General features: G+C 39.3%; 1 protein-coding gene and 1 long non-coding RNA gene across 10 annotated transcripts in view; one reads left to right on the top strand and one right to left on the bottom strand.

The window, feature by feature from the left end:
- Positions 1-22,306, top strand: part of HDAC9 (histone deacetylase 9) — a 999,599-nt gene that overhangs the window by 142,908 nt on the left and 834,385 nt on the right. The gene's annotated exons all lie outside the window — the stretch shown is intronic.
- Positions 10,000-15,886, bottom strand: LOC309665950. The gene is made up of 2 exons (XR_014266804.1): positions 15,241-15,886; positions 10,000-14,920 (listed from the first exon to the last, which is right to left on the bottom strand). It is a non-coding gene; the product is annotated as an uncharacterized lncRNA (long non-coding RNA).

Raw genomic sequence — 22,306 nt, 5'->3', positions numbered from 1 at the left:
AAGAAGTGAGAAGTTCAAGAGAGGAGCTGCAGTCTAATGACTTTTTCTTTCCCTGCATGCCTTTTTCTCCTTTTACCCTTTCCCTCTCTTTGGTTCTAGGATCAACATGAAAATGCATGCCCTCCTGCTCTTGTCTTTATGCTTTCAGTAGGAGAAAGGCTAGAATTAGCACTATGACTTCGAGCTCAGGAAGAGTTTAGTCTGAGAAAATTTAGCTGAACATGAAAATGTTTGCAAACTAAAACTAAACTAGTCCTGTTATCTTCATGAGTCCATGAGGTAGTAAAATGGAACTACCATTAGCCTACAGCATACAGCTGTGTGAGCCTGTCATTCTGAAAGGGACTCCGTGGGGAGGTCAAAAGTCAGTATGACCCATGCAGAGGAGAACCCAGGTTTTGTAGATTGTGGATCTTACATAGTTTGGGGGCCCTCTTTAAGAAAAAAATACAAAATTACAAATAGAAAATTAGTGAAAAAGTCTTGGAAGGTGCCTGTGCAAGTAAAGGGCCCTGAACTTAACCGTCATTAATTCACAGTAAATCCATCTCTAACCTCATACATATTAAGTTCTATTCTGAATTGGTAATAAAACTTGACTTATTAAATTAAATTCTGAACTGATAATAAAGCTAAATATTTTAAAATAAGTTTTAATGTCACATTCTTAGGGAAACCTTCCCTGATTCCTTCCTTTGTAATGCCACTATGTCACATATACACTGTGTAGTAATTGTACACTTGTTTGTCTGTGTTGCCCGCGAGATTCTAAGCTACAGGCAGGCTGAGATGTCTTGCCCAGTGATATATCTCTCGTGCCTAGCACTGTGTTTGGAAGATTGTAGTTGTTTAAACTAGAATGGAGTGTTGCTGGGGTCATGGTACCTTCAAGCACATTCCAACAGCAGCTCTGGTGTTGTACTTGATGTGCTAACAGAGGCCTCTAGTGCTATTACATGCAGAAACGGTTCTCATCAGTCATGTGGACAGCAGCTGATGAGTTCTGTTTTACTTGATGTGTTATATGTGGGAAAGATGTCGTTCAACTATGCACAAAAATTTATAAAGAACAGGCTAGGAGTTTATCCCTCTGGTATGAAGGAGTAACTATAACACATCTGAAGGCAGAGTAAGGTACAAAATGGCCATAGTTTACTTCTCTTTGAAAACATTTAAAAATTTATTTCTTAAGACAATCAGTTCAAGGGAAAAAACATGGAAGGCATAACTCAGAGATCCAATTCTTCAATTTGATGAAGTTGTACTTCATCTAACTGGGTAACTGATTTTAAGCCAGAAGTCTATTTACAGATTTTATAGCTAAGACATCTAACTATATCTAAAACATCATAACAAATATGTTATTTCTGATGAAAGGTGTCTTGAGCTTACATACATGAAAGGAGAAAAAATAATGGCTTTTCTTCTTTTCCTAAAATAAAAGAATGCTATTGCTTATGTTTAGCATTTACAGGATTTAAGATTGGCAGGTTTGGTAGGGGGAATGTTATATATCCGTGGTGAATTATTTTTTATATTCAGAAAAATGTAGGATAAATTCTGCAAATACTGTAATTTATATTGCCAAAGGAGAAACATCCTAAAACAACAAATTTAAGGGCTGATATAACACCTAGTTGTATGAAAGGTGACAGGACTGGCCATGTAGTTTGCCATGCCCAGTGCAAAATGAAGATGTGGGAACCCTTACTAAAAAATAATTAAGAATTTCAAGACGACAACAGCAGAATGTTAAACCAAGTGTGGGGCTCTTTTAAGCTTGAGGTGCTGTGCTGTGCAGCTGCACGGATCACACACCCATGAAGCTGACCCTGCAAGATGCCTTTGCGTGGTTTGTGAAAGCTGCCGTTAAAGACCTTACTCACTACGTTGCCTGGTCAATTATACAGAAAGGTTCATGTGATAAACTCCTCTTTGATCACGGTACCAGAATAACGTTTGTCACCCTAAATGACCTGTTAGTTTCCTTTGAATGGAAGAGTTCAGTGTTGTGCTCAAATGGGGTTCCTCAGTTCCGATTTTCTGATGTCGTTTCTTCTTTATTATTTGACTTTGGTTTTGTATGCAGTGTTAATAGGTTTTGGTCTTTTGTGTTGGAAGCCACCTCAAATCCTCTCTTGGAAGTAGGTAAAAAGCATAAATGAACAACACTCTTAAAAGTGGTTTCAAAAGTTGATTTAAAAAGCCTGTCATCATCAACATTATTTACTGGGTGCAGTAATAGCTCTATTAATGAAATTAATGTTTTCCAACAACATAATTATTTGTTAGAGACTTCGCAATCTCAGGCAGAAATAATCTGGGAAGCAGAGGATGCATTTCAGATAAGTAAGAGTACACATCAGCAATTCTAAATAGCAATAAAAATTTCTTAGTCTTAAGCAAAAGCTTAAGCAGTTAAGGTTAAAGGAGGTAAAGGCTGGGGCTTGGTTTATTCTTGGGCAAGGCAAATCCATTGGGGACAAGCTTAGAGGGAAGGGATCTGCTGGCAGACAGCCCTTTGCTGGGGTGATACAGGTTCCCTTCAGACGTAACATATGCTCTTCTATTCCCTAAAGTTTCCTGCAGCCTCAACCAGGATCCCAGAAGAGCAAGGAACCAGTTATGGAGACTGTGCTTTGGACCTCCCTCCCTAAGTCATCCCACAAGAATTAAACTGGATTGTCCTTCAAGCAGGGCTGCTATGTTCAATTGTGCAAGGTTTTTCACTGCACAGATCCACTGGGTGATAGGCAAGTGGCATCTGAATTCCTCCCCACTTTATGATGACCAAGCTGTATCCCCTCACATGGGGCTGTGCCCCCTGCAAGAAGGGACACCTTACGGGCTGGTGTTTAGGACAACCTAAGAACGAGCTAAGTAGAAGGACAACCTAAGAACGAGCTAAGTAGACATAGTAGAGAATCTAAGTCCTTTAAAGTGAGAAAATGCCTTTTCTTATTGGAAAAAAAATTATTTCCAATTAGCTCTAAAAATAAAAACATTTTGAGTTAATTTCAGCATGAATGAGTACTGGTTAAAGTAGAATGGTAAGAGTAGTGATTCTTCACTTTTTGGTAAGATTGTGGTATGTGAAGAGCCAGAGCCTTTATATGAGTTGGAGGCCAGGGAATGGGAGAAGTGGATGCAGAATGAAATAGATAGTGTTTTTCACCACTTTGGCTTTGATTTAGGTACCATCTTCTAGGGGTATTTGTTAATCAAAATATTACTTGTATGGAATTCCCTGAAGGTCCAGTGGTTAGGACTCCACTGCTAAGGGCCTGGGTTCAATCCCTGGTCGGGGAACTAGGATCCCACTAGCCATGTGGTGCAGCCAAAAATAATAAAATAAAATAAAAAAGAAATATTACTTGTATATGTTAAGTGAAGTGCTATTTGATTTGAGAGTAATATTCTCTGAGTTTTTCTTATCCGTTAGGTATCAACGAAAGTATATTTGTATTTCCTTGTTAAAACTGATAAAAACATGTAAAATCATATATGAACACATGGAAAAATACACACTGATAAATGAGATAACATTTTTGTTATAGCAAAATGAGAACAAGTTAATTTCCATTGAAGATAAAATAATGAGCACATTTGTGATTTGTGCTGCTTGCTCATCATAATTATGAGACATGACATTTAAGCACATATAAAATGAGACTTAGCCTGCACTTTCACATTTAAAACACTAGTTATTGTCTAGGTAGACTCTTACGCTTGCGTGGCTGTACTAGCTGGAGTATTCTTCCTCCTTGACACTATTAGGCTTGACTACTTCTCCACAAAATACGTCAGGTGTTTGCTGTGTGCCCAGCATGGTGCTAGAGGATATGCAACCAAAAACCCCCAGGGTTGCAGTATAATTAGTACATGGTATGATTAAAGCCTGTCCTCGATTTTTCTCCCTTTGTTACTGCAGTCCTCAATACTTTCCGAGATGCACCTTTCAACCACTGTTGGCAAGGCTCCATATCTTGGGAGAATCATGGGCTTCTCTCTTTTGCTATCTTTTCTGTAAAATCTTTGCCCATTCCCCTATTTGGAGCTAATTACTTCATCCCAAGTGTTTTCCAGGGCACTTCATATTTTACTTTTCTATCATAGTTATTTCTATTCATGTGTTTATTCCCCACTAGGTTTCAAGTTCCCTGATGTCATGGATTCAAATGAATCCTCAACTCTCTATTCCTCATGATGTTAGCAAAATGCCTTTCTCATAGTTGGTGCTCAAAAAAAGTTTATAACATGAAATCAGATTGGATTAAAATAATGTTTTATCTGCTAACTGTTCAGGGACACAGATATATGCTGTAGAGCCAAGTTGAATTCTTGTCAGCATTCTTAATTTGTTTTCATTGTGCAGTGGAAAATTTAATGCCCGATCTCCTATTCCTGAACAAATAAACTATTATCATCATTTTCTGTTGCCTTTTCCAGTCTTGTATGTTTATAAACATAATTTCTATGAATCTATGAGCATAGGCTCATGATATATATTCAGTTTTGAGTTCTGTATTCTTTCAGATATGTAGGAGACTTAATTAAACTAAAGAGACAAGGACTTTTGGTCAATAAGTATAAAAGTTTTGAGATTGTTGCCCCAAATCAGCCTTTTAATTCTAGTAGAAGCATGCAGAGAGGCTTATCAAGCTTCAGAAAGTACATCCTTTCAAGCCTTTCTAATGGCAGTATCATAAATTATGGCCACATATATCAGGGGATCACCCCAGACTGGGATTCTTCTCCAATGAAACAGCAGTGCCTAATAATTCGAGATGAAATTCTAATTATTTCAATGGGATTATTTTGCTTCTTGGCATATCAAGCAATTTGTTTTACACCTTTACTCATTATTTTTCATCTTTAAAGACTTAAATAGAGGAGACGTGGCAGAATAGGAGTCCTGTTTCATCTCTTGTACCATTAATTATGCGATGGTAGTTTCACTGCTGATGAGACACTGAGACAAATGAATCTTGTTGGGTCTTACTCTGGTAGCAGATTTCATTCTTTATACTTCAAACAAGTTTTCTTAGAAAATCATTAATCACTAAACTGTGGATTAAATAGTGACAATAATGGAAATATGACCAACAACCAATTGTTCATGGTTGGCTTCTCCAAGGATTTGACAGCTAATTTATAAAACAAGTTATTTTTATATAGTAAGACTTCTGTGACTAAAGTAAAATTGCTTTGACAAAAATGTTCAGCATTATTCTGTAGTCTGTGGGGGAATGCATACACAGACCTTCATCCTTCTCTCTTGATCCCCTTTTCCTGCCATTTTTTTACAAGATTTCAGTTGGTCCTGACTCATTGCCAGCATGTGCCCTTGAAACAGTTACGAAGTTTGCTAATATAAAAGACTATGAAATCTCTTTTATCTTCTCAACCCAGGGTCCACAGTGGTGAGCTCTCAAGCCATATTGTGGGAAACTTGGCAAATAGGTCCAACAAAATTGCAAGGATTCTGTTGCAGGAGAGTGATGGTATCTTCTCAGTTCAGGACAGGCATACATTGGGGAGCAGTTGGAGATGGGGAGAAAGGATTTTGTGACCAGGTGGTAGAGGATTTAAAAGCCAGAATGTAGGGTTTATGTTTCATCAGCAGCTCCACATGTCATCTTAAGACCACCTGTTTGGGATGCCCCTAGAGCTTGGAAAAAAAATACCCCTTCAGGATCCTTCCTCAGACTCTTGTTCAGATTCTTAGGGGTAGGGCCCTGAAATCTGCATTTTAAACAAGTGCCCCAGATGATTCTTATCCCACTTTAGGTTGAAAATTTCAGGTAAAGGAGAGAATTTGGTAACACACCATATTTGTATATATTTTAATATGTTTTGTTTAGATTATAAGATTTTTGTGTGGTATAAAGGAGAAAAGAAAGTATATTTTTATCACTTTATCAAAAACTAACACTGGAAAGATACCTATCAAAGGCCCAGTATGTCCTATAAACAGTGATATGCAGGTAAATGTTTAAGAACTAGCTCTCTGAAAGTAAACAACCCAACTGCACGCAAGTCCAAACATGGAGTTGGAAACAAGAATGTCTATCCTTGGTTGGTTGAATGCACAGATACGGAGCCCATGGACACAGAGGATGGACTAAAACATTTTATGTAAGGGACTTGAGCATCTGCAGATTTTGGTATGGGGAAGAGGGTCCTGGTACCAATCCCGTACGGATACTGAGGGATGACTAGCCAGTGTTTATAAAGGTAACTGTATAGGCTGATGGGAAGTTATGTACACGATAACAGATATCTTACCTTAAATATAACCATTAATTATTTTCAAAGCATGTTCTCCAACATTACCTTTGAGTCCTGCAAATATTCTGTGAGATTGCCATGGAAGGGAAGATAATATCAGCTTTATTCTATAGTTGAGAAAACTGAGAGCTGGTAAATGTAAAGACTTTTCCAAGGTTACATGGCTATTAAAATGCAAAGCCTGATTTAGAAGTTTTGGACTACTGCTCAAATCATTTTCCTATACTCTGCGCTTCTACTACTTAAGCTACAGGATGCGTCCAAGGGCGGCTACGTGTAAATGCTGACAGAATGATACTATGGATGTAACAAAAGGATAATTCTGAGATATTAGTTGAAGTACTTCTACAACCCAAAGTGTCCCAAGAATAGACAGGTAAAGCATTCATTCCACCCTCACTAACAATTGTTTTCTAGCCACAAGGAAAGATCAAAAGCTCAAGGAAAACAATTCAGAGAGTGGAAGAAAACTAATGAGGCACTAAAGTCACCTAGAAGAACTCTAAACATATGCCAGCAGCTCTCAAAGTGTGGTGCCTGAGACCAACAGCATCAGCGTCACCAGGAAACTTGTAGGCAATGCAAATTCTTGGGCCTCCCACCACAGACTTACTGAATCTGAAACTGGGGCTGATGTCAGTGATCTGTAATCAACAAGCCATCCTGGTGATTCTCATGCTTGCTGAAATCTGACAGGAGCCTTAGGTCTTCCCCCTCCCCAGACCCAGGAACCCTAGAGAGGTTGGAGGATCTTAAAGAAGAGAAGACCTGGGTGTCTCATTGCAAGCTGACAGTTTAAATCAGAAATAACTGAGTAATCACTAATATGATTTCATTTACTTGAAGTGACTCAATTAAGTTGTCTGCTCTTAGCTGGAATTGGGGATTTAAGATAGAAATTAAGTTTAATTTAAGGGAAATTAAATTAAACTGCATACACACCTGGATTTGTGGCTTATAAAATCGAGTTTTCTACCTACACTTTGGATGCGCTTGGAATTCTGTGCTGGAATGAACCAAACAGTTGAAGTGAACATACAGACCTTGGTACATCATATAGTGTCAGATTGCAGTTCATACTGAATTAAGACTCATTATGTACAGCTGTGGGGTGGGGAGGTAAAGCATATGAAATAGTAAGCCATGGCAAAATATGATCCATGTCACTTTTCCTTGGCCTTTGCACTGTGACTGTGCCCCCAGCCCCCTGGCTTTGACCTCCCTGACCTGATTGTGCTTTGTGCTTCTCCTTCAGCGTGGCATCTCACCACGGTCTTAACTAGAATGACCAACTCATCCCAGAGTGCGTGAGATTTTCTCAGTTTTGAAATGGAAAGTCCCATGTCCCTGGGACCTCCTAGTCCTGGCCAAACTGAAACAGTTGGTCACCCTAATCTTAACCCTCTTAATTTAAGACCACGACTGGGCATTTCCTTTGCTTTTTTCACTGGTCCGGGTTGATCCCACGTCTCTGACAGGCTGGTGATCCCAGGTTTTGCTGCTCTTGGGGAACTACAGGGCAACTGGCTATTGAGAATCCCTGTGAAACAGTCACTTACTTCTTGAACTCGTAACTAATATTTGTAGAGGGCATGAGTAGTAGTTACTTTTAGCGCCATGTGAAATATCTCTTACTGTTTTGAAGATATCTAGTCATATATTACTGACACAGCCAGGTTACTAACTGCAATGTATTAAAGCTTGGAAACATCTTCTTGCTGTTGAGTGACTTCAATTAAGGAAAATCACTAAGACTGGAATTTAAAAGCTTGGCCTGGCACTGGGGTATTGATTGTTTGGGTGATACCTGAAAGTGGGATTTTAAGAAAATTAATCCTGCCATTTGTGGAGTAGAATACAGGGGTTCTGAGGTGAAGAGGCATATAAGGAAACAGATCTGTTATGTCAGGACTGAGATGATAAAGGCACAATAGGGAGTTAATGGTCAGAATAAAACAAAATAATTATTGAAATATATTTTGAATAAAGAATGCATGAAGTACTAACCTGGGTGACTGAGACATTGATGATGCCATTGATTAAAAAAAATAGACAAGTCTAAATTTAGACAATTGAATTGAACTCAGTTTTTGTATTGGTAACTGTCAGGAACTCAGATCATTCCAAGCAGTTCGAGGTTTGGGGTTAAGGCCTCAGGGAAGAGTGGGTTGCATATGCCCCTTTGTGTTCTTTTATCAAAGGTAATGGTTGAAGCCTTGGAGGTATCATAGTATCAAGAGCAGGCAGCTGAGATGAGTCACGTCAATGGCCGTAAATCTTTTGGTTATTCCTCAATATATTTTGATGCTATGTAATTAACATCTATTCAGGATTTTATTGTTGTTCCTTCCACATTATTTTATTTTATTTTCTGACCATGCCGTGTTGCATTCGGGATATTATTTCCCCGACCAGTGATCGAACCCGTGCCCCCCTGCAGTGGAAGCTTGGATTCTTAACCACTGGACCACCAGGGAAGTCCCCCATCCATGTTATTTTAGGAGCAGAAATTTTTTTTTCCTTTTAACATCTTTACTGGAGTATAATTTCTTTAAAATGGTGACTTAGTTTCTGCTTTATAACAAAGTGAATCAGCTATACATATACATATATGCCCATATCTCCTCCCTCTTGCGTCTCCCTCCCACCCTCCTTATCCCACCCCTCTAAGTGGTCACAAAGCACTGAGCTGATCTCCCTGTGCTATGCGGCTGCTTCCCACTAGCTATCTATTTGACGTTTGGTAATGTATATATGTCCATGCCACTCTCTCACTTCGTCCCAGCTTACCCTTCCCCCTCCCCGTGTCCTCAAGTCCATTCTCTACGTCTGCATCTTTATTCCTGACCTATCCCTAGGTTCTTCATAGCCATTTTTTTTTTTTTTTTAGATTCCATATATATGTGTTAGCATACGGTATTTGTTTTTCTCTTTCTGACTTACTTCACTCTGTATGACAGACTCTAGGTCCATCCACCTCACTACAAATAACTCAATTTCATTTCTTTTTATAGCTGAGTAATATTCCATTGTATATATGTACCACATCTTCTTTAACCATTCATCTATCGGTGGACACTTAGGTTGCTTCCATGTCCTGGCTATTGTAAACAGAGCTGCAATGAACATTGTGGTATGTGACTCTTTTTGAATTATGGTTTTCTCAGGGTATATGCCCAGTAGTGGGACTGCTGTGTCATATGGTAGTTCTAGTTTTAGTTTTTTAAGGAACCTCCATAGTGTTCTCCATAGTGGCTGTATCTATTTACATTCCCACCAACAGTGCAAGAGGGTTCCCTTTTCTCCACTACCCTCTCCAGCATTTATGTTTGTAGATTTTTTGATGATGGCCATTCTGAATGATGTGATGTGAAACCTCATTGTAGTTTTGATTTGCATTTCTCTAATGATTAGTGATGTTGAGCTTCCTTTTATGTGTTTATTGGCAATCTGTATATATTCTTCGGAGAAATGTCTGTTTAGATCTTCTGCCCATTTTTGGGTTGGGTTGTTTATTTTTCTGATATTGAGCTGCATGAGCTGCTTGTAAATTTTGGAGACTAATCATTTGTCAGTTGCTTCATTTGCAAATATTTTCTCCCATTCTTAGGGTTGTCTTTTCATCTTGTTTGTGATTTCCTTTGCTGTGCAAAAGCTTTTAAGTTTCATTAGGTCCCATTTGTTTATTTTTGTATTTATTTCCATATCTCTAGGAGGTGGGTCAAAAAGTATCCTGCTGTGATTTATGTCATAGAGTGTTCTGCCTATGTTTTCTTCTAAAACTTTTATAGTGTCTGGTCTTACATTTAGGTCTTTAATTCATTTTGAGTTTATTTTTGTGTATGGTGTTAGGGAGTGTTCTAATTTCATTCTTTTACGTGTAGCTGTCCAGTTTTCCCAGCACCGCTTATTGAAGAGGCTGTCTTTTCTCCATTGTATATTCTTGCCTCCTTTATCAAAGATAAGGTGGCCATATGTTTGTGGGTTTATCTCTGGGATTTCTATCCTGTTCCATTGATCTATATTTCTGTTATTGTGCCAGTACCATACTGTCTGGATTACTGAAGCTTTGTTGAATAGTCTGAAGTCCGGGAGCCTGATTCCTCCAGCTTCGTTTTTCTTTCTCAAGATTGCTTTGGCTACTCGGGGTCTTTTGTGTTTCCATACACTTGTGAAATTTTTTGTTCTAGTTCTGTGAAAAATGCCATTGGTAGTTTGATAGGGATTGCACTGAATCTGTAGATAGCTTTGGGTAGTATAGTCATTTTCACAATGTTGATTCTTCCAATCCAAGAACATGGTATATCTCTCCATCTGTTTCTATCATCTTTAATTTCTTTCATCAGCATCATATAGTTTTCTGCATACAGGTCTTTGTCTCCTTAGGTAGGCTGATTCCTAGGTATTTTATTCTTTTTGTCGCAGTGGTAAATGGGAGTGTTTCCTTAATTTTGCTTTCAGATTTTTCATCATTAGTGTATAGGAATTCAAGAGATTTCTGTGCATTATTTTGTATCCTTCTACTTTATCAAATTCGTTGATTAGCTCTAGTAGTTTTCTGCTAGCATCTTTAGGATTCTCTATGTATAGTATCATGTCATCTGCAAACAGTGACAGCTTTACTTCTTCTTTTTTGATTTGGATTCCTTTTATTTCTTTTTCTTCTCTGATTGCTGTGGCTAAAATGTCCACAACTATGTTGAATAATAGTGGTGAGAGTGGACAACCTTGTCTTGTTCCTCATCTTAGGGGAAATGGTTTCAGTTTTGCACCACTGAGAATGATGTTGGTTGTGGGTTTGTCATATAAGGCCTTTATTATGGTGAGGTAAGTTCCCTCTTTGCCTATTTTCTGGAGGGTTTTATCATATATGGGTGTTGAATATTGTCAAAAGCTTTTTCTGCATCTGTTGAGAAGATCATATGGTTTTTCTCCTTCAATTTGTTAATATGGTGTATCACATTGATTTGCGTATATTGAAGAATCCTTGCATTCCTGGGATAAACCCCACTTGATCATGGTGTATGATCCTTTTAATGTGCTGTTGGATTCTGTTTGCTAGTATTTTGTTGAGGATTTTTGCATCTATGTTCATCAGTGATATTGGCTTGTAGTTTTCTTTCTTTGTGACACCTTTGGTTTTGGTATCAGGGTGATGGTGGCCTCGTAGAAGGAGTTTGGGAGTGTTCCTCCCTCTGCTATATTTTGGAAGAGTTTGAGAAGGATAGGTGTTCGCTCTTCTCTAAATGTTTGATAGAATTCGCCTGTGAAACCATCTAGTCCTGGGCTTTTGTTTGTTGGAAGATTTTTAATCACAGTTTCAATTTCAGTGCTTGTGATTGGTCTGTTTATATTTTCTATTTCATCCTGGTTGAGTCTTGGAAGGTTGTGCTTTTCTAAGAATTTGTCCATTTCTTCCCGGTTGTTCTTTTTTTTTTAATTTTATTTATTTATTTATGGCTGTGTGGGGTCTTCGTTTCTGTGTGAGGGCTTTGTCTAGTTGCGGCAAGTGGGGGCCACTCTTCATCGCGGTGCACGGGCCTCTCACTTTCGCGGTCTCTCTTGTTGCGGAGCACAGGCTCCAGACGCGCAGGCTCAGCAATTGTGGCTCACGGGCCTAGTCGCTCCGCGGCATGTGGGATCTTCCCAGACCAGGGCTCGAATCCGTGTCCCCTGCATTGGCAGGTAGATTCTCAACCACTGCGCCACCAGGGAAGCCCCAGGTTGTTCATTTTATTGGCATATACTTGCTTGTAGTAATCTCTCATGATCCTTTGTATTTCTGCTATGTCAGTTGTTACTTCTCCTTTTTCATTACTAATTCTATATTGATTTGAGTCTTCTTCCTTTTTTTCTTGATGAGTCTGGCTAATGGTTTATCAATTTTGCTTATCCTCTCAAAGAACAAGCTTTTAGTTTTATTCATCTTTGCTATTGTTTCCGTCATTTATTTTTCATTTATTTCTGATCTGATCTTTATGATTTCTTTCCTTCTGCTAATTTTGGGTTTTTTTTGTTCTTTCTCTAATTGCTTTAAGTGTAAGGTTAGGTTGTTTATTTGAGATGTTTCTTGTCTCTTAAGGTAGGATTGTATTGCTATAAAATTCCCTCTTAGAACTGCTTTTGCTGCATCCCATAGGTTTTGGGTCGTCGTGTTTTCATTGTCATTTGTTTCTAGGAATTTTTTGATTTCCTCTTTGATTTCTTCAGTGATGTCTTGGTTATTTAGTAGTGTATTGTTTAGCCTCCATGTCTTTGTATTTTTTACAGATTTTTTCCTGTAATTGATATCTAGTCTCATAGCATTGTGGTCGGAAAAGATACTTGATACAATTTCAATTTTCTTAAATTTACCAAGGCTTGATTTGTGACCCAAGATATGATCTATCCTGGAGAATGTCCCATGAGCACTTGAGAAAAAGTGTATTCTGTTGTTTTTGGATGGAATGTCCTATAAATATCAATTAAGTCCATCTTGTTTAATGTATCATTTAAAGCTTGTGTTTCCTTATTTATTTTCATTTTGGATGATCTGTCCATTGGTGAAAGTGGGGTGTTAAAGTCCCCTACTATGATTGTGTTACTGTCGATTTCCCCTTTTATGGCTGTTAGTATTTGCCTTATGTATTGAGGTGCTCCTATGTTGGGTGCATAAATATTTACAATTGTATATCTTCCTCTTGGATTGATCCCTTGATCATCATGTAGTGTCCTTCTTTGTCTCTTGTAATAGTCTTTATTTTAAAGTCTATTTTGTCTGATATGAGAATTGCTACTCCAGCTTTCTTTTGATTTCCATTTGCATGGACTATCTTTTTCCATCCCCTCACTTTCAGTCTGTATGTGTCCTAGGTCTGAAGTGGGTCTCTTGTAGACAGCATATATATGGGTCTTGATTTTGTATCCATTCAGCCAGTCAGTGCCTTTTGGTGGGAGCATTTAATCCATTTACATTTAAGGTAATTATCAATATGTATGTTTCTATTACCATTTTCTTAATTGTTTTCAGTTTGTTATTGTACGTCTTTTCCTTCTCTTGTGTTTCCTGCCTAGAGAAGTTCCTTTAGCATTTGTTGTAAAGCTGGTTTGGTGGTGCTGAATTCTCTTAGCTTTTGCTTGTCTGTAAAGGTTTTTAATTTCTTCACTGAATCTGAATGAGATCCTTGCTGGGTAGAGTAATCTTAGTTGTAGGTTTTTCCCTTTCATCACTTTAAATGTGTCCTGCCACTCCCTTCTGGCTTGCAGAGTTTCTGCTGAAAAATCAGCTGTTAACCTTATGGGGATTCCCTTGTATGTTATTTGTTGCTTTTCCCTTGCTGCTTTTAATATTTTTTCTTTATATTTAATTTTTGATAGTTTGGTTAATATGTGTCTAGGCATGTTTCTCCTTGGATTTATCCTGTATGGGACTCTGCGTTTCCTGGACTTGATTGACTATTTCCTTTCCCGTATTAGGGAAGTTTTTGGCTATAATGTGTTCAAATATTTTCTCAGTCCCTTTCTTTTTCTCTTCTTCTGGGACCCCTACAATTCGAATGTTGGTACATTTAATGTTGTCCCAGAGGTCTCTGAGACTGTCCTCAATTCTTTTCATTCTTTTTGCTTTATTCTGCTCTATGGTAGTTATTTCCACTATTTTATCTTCCAGGTCACTTATCCGTTCTTCTGCCTCAGTTATTCTGTAATTGATTCTTTCTAGAGAATTTTAAATTTCATTAATTGTGTTGTTCATCATTGTTTGTTTGCTCTTTAGTTCTTCTAGGTCCTTGTTAAACGTTTCTTGTATTTTCTCCATTCTAGTTCCAAGATTTTGGATCATCTTTACTATCATTACTCTGAATTCTTTTTCAGGTAGACTGCCTATTTCCTCTTCATTTGTTTGGTCTAGTGGGTGTTTACCTTGCTCCTTCATCTGCTGTGTGTTTCTCTGTCTTCTCATTTTTCTTAACTTACTGTGTTTGGGGTCTCCTTTTCACAGGCTGTAGGTTCATAGCTCCCCTTGTTTTTGGTGTCTGCCCCCAGTGGCTAAGGTTGGTTCAGTGCGTTTTGTAGGCTTCCTGGTGGAGAGGATTGGTGCCTGTGTTCTGGTGGATGAGGCTGGATCTTGTCTTTCTGTTGGGCAGGACCACGTCTGGTGGTGTGTTTTGGGGTGCCTATGACCTTATTATGTTTTTAGGCAGCCTCTCTGCTGATGGGTGGGGTTGTGTTCCTGTCTTGCTAGTTGTTTGGCATAGGGTGTCCAGCACTGTAGCTTGCTGGTCGTTGAGTGGAGCTGGGTCTTAGCGTTGAGATGGAGATCTCTGGGAGAGCTTTCACCGTTTGATATTACGTGGAGCCAGGAGGTCTGTGGTGGACCAATGTCCTGATCTCGGCTCTCCCACCTCAGAGGCACAGGCCTGATAGCTGGCCGAAGAACCAAGACCCTGTAAGCCACACAGCTCAGAAGAAAAGGGAGAAAAAAAGAAAGAAAGAAAGAAAGAAAATAAATAAGCAAAATAAAATAAGGTTATTAAAATAAAAATTAAAAAAATTATTAAAAATTGAAAAGTAATGGAAAAAAAAGGAAAAGAAGAAAGAAGAGAGCAACCAAACCAAAAAACAAATCCACCAATGAAAATAAGAGCTAGGGCTTCCCTGGTGGCGCAGTGGTTGAGAATCTGCCTGCTTATGCAGGGGACACGGGTTCGAGGCCTGGTCTGGGAAGATCCCACATGCCGCGGAGCAACTAGGCCCGTGAGCCACAACTACTGAGCCTGCGCGTCTGGAGCCTGTGCTCCGCAACAAGAGAGGCCACGATAGTGAGAGGCCCGCGCACCGCGATGAAGAGTGGCGCCCGCTTGCCGCAACTAGAGAAAGCCCTCACAGAAACGAAGACCCAACACAGCCAAAAATAAATAAATAAATTAATTAATTAATAAAAAAAAAAAAAAAAAAATAAGAGCTAAAAACTATACTGAAAAAAAAAAAAAAAGAAACAGACAGACAGAACCCTAGGACAAATGGTAAAAGCAAAGCTATACAGACAAAATCATACAAAGAAGCATACACATACACACTCACAAAACGAGAAAAAGGAAAAAAATATATGTATCTATATATATTAAAAAGGAAGAGCAAGCAAATCAATAAACAAATCTACCAATGATAATAAACTGTAGATACTAAACTAAGATAAACATAAAACCAGAAAGAAATTAGATGCAGAAAGCAAACCCCAAGTCTACAGTTGCTCCGAAAGTTCACTGCCTCAATTTTGGGATGATTTGTTGTCTATTCAGGTATTCCAGAGATTCAGGGTACATCAAGTTGATTGTGGAGATTTAATCCACTGCTGGAAGAAATTTCCTTTTCTCTTCTTTGTTCGCACAGCTCCTGGGGTTCAGCTTTGGATTTGGCCCTGCCTCTGCGTGTAGGTCGCCTGAGGGCAACTGTTCTTTGCTCAGACAGGACAGGGTTAAAGGAGCAGCTGACTCGGGGGCTCTGGCTCACTCAGGCCCGGGGGAGGGGGGGGTACGGAATGCGGGGCGAGCCTGCGGCAGCAGAGGCTGGCGTGACGTTGCACCAGCCTGAGGCGCGCCATGTGTTCCCCGAGGGAAGTTGTCCCTGGATCACGGGACCCTGGCAGAGGTGGGCTGCACAGGCTCCCGGGAGGGGGAGGTGTGGATGATGACCTGTGCTCTCACACAGGCTTCTTGTTGGCTGCAGAAGCAGCCTTAGCATTTCATGCCCGTCTCTGGTGTCTGCGCTGGTAGCTGAGGGTCGCACTCATCTCTGGAGCTCATTTAGGCATCGCTCTTAATCCTCTGTCCTTGCGCACCCCGAAACAATGGTCTCTTGCCTCTTGGGCAGGTCCAGACTTTTTCCCAGACTCCCTCCCTGCCAGCTGTGGTGCACTAGCCCCCTTCAGGCTGTGTTCACACAGCCAACCCCAGTCCTCTCCCTGGGATCTGACCTCGGAAGCCCAAGCCTCAGCTCCCAGCCCTCACCCACCCCGGCAGGTGAGCAGACAAGCCTCTCAGGCTGGTGAGTGCTGTTCGGTGCCAATCCTCTGTGCGGGAATCTCTCCGCTTTGCCTTCTGCACCCCTGTTGCTGCGCTGTCCTCCGTGGCTCTGAAGCTGCCCCCACGCCATCCCCCATCTCCACCAGTGAAGGGACTTCCTAGTGTGTGGAAACTTTTCCTCCTTCACAGCTCCTTCCCAGAGTTGCAGGTCCTATCCCTATTCTTTTGTCTCTGTTTTTTCTTTTTTTTTTTTGCCCTACCCAGGTATGTGGGGGAGCTTCTTGCCGTTTGGGAAGCCTGAGGTCTTCTGCCAGCATTCAGTAGGTGTTCTGTAGGCATTGTTCCACATGTAGATGTATTTCTGATGTATTTGTGGGGAGGAAGGTGATCTCCGCGTCTTACTCCTCCATCATCTTGAAGGTCTCCCAAAATCAGGAGTAGAAATTTTAGTGATTAGAATAGTGAACTTGTTTGCAATTAGAATAGTGAACTTGTTTGCACATTAGAATAGTGAACTTGTTTGCACATGCTAATGAAGGTCTTTTAAATTAACTTTTTAATAATAAAAACATCATCAAGTTCTCAAGAGCTATTTACTGCCACAATGATAAGGAAATTAGGCTTTGAGAATACCAATGATTGTTTAGTCCCTTAATTTCTATAGCATTCATAATTGGCAAAGCATTTGACCATGTATTATTTCATTTATCTCTGACTGAAACCTGTTGAGATAGGTGGTTTCATCCCGGATTTACAGGTGAGTAAACTGACGCTGAGAGTGATGGCATTGCCTGTGAAGACATAGGGTGAAGTAAACTGCACCCAAGGCAGGTCTTGTGGTTCCTTGACCCGTGTGCTTTCCACAGGGCCAGATATGCACGCTGCTGATCACAGCTACATAACTCTGGTGTAGTGAGTGTTTCTTCCAGTTTTTCGCTAGCACAGTGTAGACTTCAGAAGCTTGCAGAAATGTGCCTTCATTAATCACAGAAAGACCCTCTCATTGTAGAAATTTTGGATGAATACCTTTATCTAACACTGCTGTAAGACCTTGGCACCATAATTTTCAGATTCAGTCATCTTCACTGGGAACCCATGAATAAAATCAGGCTGACTGAGGGCGGAAGAAGGCTGAGCCAATTAGAGAAAAACCCTGGGAAGCCTGGATTAAGTAGCACAAAGACGCAGATGAGTGAGCTGATGAAATTGCAACCATCACTGAAAAGCAGCACACTTGCAGTAAAACCATAGAATGTTCTGCTAACTTCAAGCAGTGGGAGTTACATAATCTAATAATTAATTGTCTGTAACTTCCAGGCCTATTAGGGAGGTAGGGAACAGACTCCAGAAGCAAATCACCAGCTTTTGAGGTGGTCAGGAATATTGCCTTAGGCATTCAGCTTTGTAATGGTAATGCTTACAAGTTGTTTTCCCTGTTAATTTTTAACCGTGGGTACAGTCCTTCTCCTACTAATGGGTATTTGAAGTGTATCTTAAAGATTTTTCACTGGTTTTTCACTCACAGTTGGAAATTGCCTAGTTTACCACAGTACTTTCAAGTGTCAAATTTGGGTTTTTTTTTTTTTCCCCCGAAAGACAAAGCCCAAAATAAAAGGTGACAGAATATCCCCAGCAGGCTGGACAAAAATTAGGATCATGTGCAGACAGAAGGACACATCCTTTTAAAATAGTTTAAACTGCCATGAGAAGTAGAAGGAACCCCATTTTATGTGGATTGCTTTGAACAGACCTTCCTCTCACAAAGGAGGAATATGAATTCTGTCTTGGAAAGGAAGAGGCCCTGCGACCACACAGCGTGAAGGGGAGGCTCGAGAGAGGCTGTGAGTGGATGAAGGCTTTCAGTCACCAGGGGCCATAGGTTTCATTTTGATGTACATAAAAGCTGACCAAGGACTTTGTGAAAACTTTGAGCTGCCTTCCTGACCACCTTGGTTTCTTTCCTTCACCCATAGATCAGCGTCATTGACGACCCTGTTCTTTTCAAGTGGTAAAAGAAGTTAAAAATAAAGTTCTATTTTAGATGTACCTTTGATTTTCTTCAAAAACATTTCAGATGATAGGAAAGAGAAATAGAGTGATAAATTTTAGCAGAGACCTGGCAGAGTCTTCTTATAGTTTAATCAAAAACGGGCTCAGCTTCAAATATATTAAGTTGCCACAGGAGAATGGGAGTGCCTTTTGGGAACAGTTAATAGTTCCCGGAACTTTAATCTACTTTTATCATAATACGGGGTAAAAGTTCCAAGGTAAATAAAGACAAATAACATTTAAAGGAATATTGCATGATATGTAAGAGGCAACATATTTAAATGGATGTAATCATTCCTTATACGGCTTGCCTTTTCTATGACATGTGCTGCATGTTTTCTCTGGATAATTTGGACTTCATCCAAGACGGCAAATTCCAGTGTTCCTTATGCATGTGGTCATTCTCATCTCCTTGACAATGTCAGAAGAGATCTTTTAACTTGGAAATTTATAAAGGTAATAGAAAATACTATTTGGGATCTAAATGCAAGCACTTTAGAGTAAATTATTTTAAAAACGTCAAGTTATTTGTAGGTTTGTACCTGCAAATACTATACAATTAAAACTACCATGGTATTCCTCATGATTCTTCCCACTGGAATATTGATGAAAGCCTTAAGCAGAAGTGGCTAGGTTATACTCTTAGATTTCAGTTGTGATTTGGGTCTTATCTTTTGTTGTGCTGGACTTGCGTTGTCTGATGATTTCCCATTCTATACTGCATTTTCCCCTACTGAAAAAGTGCCTCCCTTATAATTATTTTCTCTTTAATCTGTGTTTCAGAGTAACATCAGAGTAAAATTTTCTTAATTTGTGTGCTAATAATAGCTTTTTATATTTTTCTTTTTTGCCTTCTACTTTTTCCCTATAACTCACTTCAGATTCTTTTCTCACATTTTCCTTAAATGTTTCTGTTGGCTGCAAAGTCTATACAGCACAGTTCCTATGAATCTCTTGGTCTGTTTATGTACCTTTAGAATATGAGTCTCGTTAGAAAACATAAATTTGTCTGTTTCATATTTATTGACAGAGAAGACCTTCATGCTCTATTGTTAAGTGGAATAAAGGAGCACACAAAAATACATGTTGGGTGATTCAATTTTTTGGAAAACAAATATTTTCTTTAAGTATGAAAAGATGTAGAAGGTTAGATACCAAAATATTAACTGTGATTGTTTGAGAATAGTTGGAATTTTGGTGATTATAGTTTTATTTTTATTTTCCCACTATTTCATTAATTCATCCTTTAAATGTTTATTTTTATTTTTGAATTTTCTGTATTATTTGTGTTAAAAACAAACACTAAGTGGAAAGCATATAAAAAAAGAAAAGTTCTATGGACATAAATGAATGTGAACTCTGATTATTTTATTTGACTGATGGGGCTATAAAATTTTCTTAACTTTCTTTTCTTTGGTTGTGAGGACTAAAAGTCTAATGCCTACTTCTTTTAAACTTCGGAGAGCATGGATTATATCTTTTTCATAAAGTTAGAATGGCCCATTTTTTGCCAAAGTGATCAAGGAAGGAATTCACTTTGGATATCAATTGTGACTTTACATGGGCCTGGAGAAGGCATAATTAAACAGTGATGACTTCTAGCCTCTGAGTAAATCTCAGTAGAATGGCAGTGCCTCTTCCAAACTCCACTCAGGGTGGGGACAATTCTGTTGCTGACTGAGGAGTCCCCACTTGGGAGTGTCATATTGAATCTGTCCTAAATAATATGACAAAAGCCAGAAAGATGAGATTGGGGAAGAAAACATAGAGCTAGGCTAAGATCAACCCTCACTGCTACCCACATATTTGTTTTGTTTACTTGAATGAACTATGGAGCTATTTTAAATTCCTATATAACACAATGGTATCAATAAAATGCAGCTTGGTTAAAAAATATATTTTATTTTTCTGTTTGTGATTACATTAAGCTTCCGTGAAAATGGAACACACCAGTTTCACAGCAGGAGAGGATAGATATAGCAAGACTAGAGAGGCGAGACGTTCAGGATTAGAAGAATCTGTATGGTTGAAAGTGAGGTAATGATAATGATTATGTGATAATAGTACTGTTGTGCTGTTTTATGAGGCAGGAATCCAGCTCCCAAAGCAGATAAGCTATGGGGGTGAAGGCTGAGTTTATCCCATGGAGGGCAATAGATTCTTGCTGAATAACCCAGCATGACAGTAAGGCTTTTTCTTTTTTGAAACAAGGTCTTAAAAGTAAGTTTTAAAATAAAATGAGTAACTTCCCAAATATGAGCAAGTGAACAGCTGAGCAACAGTAAAAGAAAAGCAAATTGTGCAGGAGAGTGGGGGGCTAAGGGGGTGGAGATGAGATTCTTTTTATGCAATGAAAACTAGAGTTCTAGTAATAGGAGACAAAATTTCCAGGAACCAAAATAAAAACAAAAACAAAACCTCACTACCATACATATTGGCAGCTGAACTGAAGTGTTATTCTTCTAGAGAAGTATTAAACTACTGCAAAATGCAAACAGATTCCCATTCATCTTATTTTAAGTCATTGTTCATTCATGGTTTGACAGGTGCTATATGGAAGGGGCTACATTAGCTACAACAGAAGTTATAGACAACTGGCATGTTATCCTTGGTTTTGGTGAGCTTACAGATCAGTACTGCTTAATAAGATGTTGAAAGAGCTTAATCTTCAGTTTTTCTCTCTTTTGTTAATTTTAATTTTTTATTGGGGTATAGTTGCTTTACAGTGTTGTGTTAGTTTCTGCTGTGCAGTGAAGTGAATCAGCTATACGTATACATATATCCCCTCTCTTTTGGATTTCTTTCCCGTTTAGGTCACCACAGAGCACTGAGCAGAGTTCCCTGTACCATACAGTAGGTTTTCATTAGTTATCTATTTTATACAAAAGTAAGTCAGTTTTTCTCTTGTAGCCAAGATAGACCAGAAAAAAAATCTCACTCCGTCTTGATTCCTCCTGCTTCCCACATGTATATAAGCATGTGAAGGCTTGTTTGGTTCTAGAGGAGGGATGGGATTCAATCTTCAGTCCATGTTGGTCATTCCTCCTGGGCTCTTCGCTTAGGCATGTGGTGTCAGTTCAATTTGGGTGGTTCCACTGGCTGCTGGCTTCACTCCGGGACAGCTGGGAAAATGTTGCTTCAGCTCCCAAAGCTTTAGTGTTTAGTACAAATTATTTCCCCCTCATAGGCTGCCAGCAGGCATCCTCCTGTGGTACTGTCACCTCAGAAGCCATAGTATCAGATGGGCTCATGCATCTTACACCCTGTAGAACTGCAATCCCTATCTTTTCTAAGTACCTGGAAACCATTAGACCTCCCCAAGGGATGAGGTCTCACTTCTGACACTGAGCCTCATCCGCCCCTCCATTTGCACACAAAACTCTAGCTCAGTAGCTTTTGCCTTACAATGAAGAGGCCCAGTTGGGATTTGTCTTGGGGGCAACCACCCATCTGGACCATCTTTTCAGACTAATTCAAAATAACCAACTTAAAGGAGACTGAGGTTGCTTTTATGGTTACCTTCTGGGAGATGTGAAGATGCAAAAAAATATTTACAGAGTGCTTATGTGTACCAGGCACTATCTGGGCACTTGGAATCTATCACTGAACACAACAGACAAGGACCCCTGCCCTCATTGAGCTTTTGTTTGAGCAAAGGAGACGATAACCAGGACCTGTATTGAAAAGTTATCAAGTATGTTAGAGACTAGGTGTTGTGGGAAAAAAATAGAAAGTTTAAGTGGTGTGAGGGAGATACAGAGTAAAGAGCGGTTTGCCATATTAAATAGAGTGGTCAGAGTGGGCCTTATTGAGCACGCGGTATTGAACAACCATGTATAGGCAGAAGGGAGTTAGTCGAGTGGGTATTTGGAGCAAGAACACTCTCTGGGCAGAGGAAAAACAACTAGAGCAAAGGTTGGAAGTGTGTTTGGTATTTTTAAAAATTGTGGCAAAATGCATATAAC

Source organism: Balaenoptera physalus, assembly GCF_965194825.1.
Source record: "Balaenoptera physalus genome assembly, chromosome: 8".
Taxonomy (NCBI): Eukaryota; Metazoa; Chordata; class Mammalia; order Artiodactyla; family Balaenopteridae; genus Balaenoptera; species Balaenoptera physalus.
Note: the sequence above shows the minus strand (reverse complement) of the source record. Positions and strands in the feature narration are given on the sequence as shown.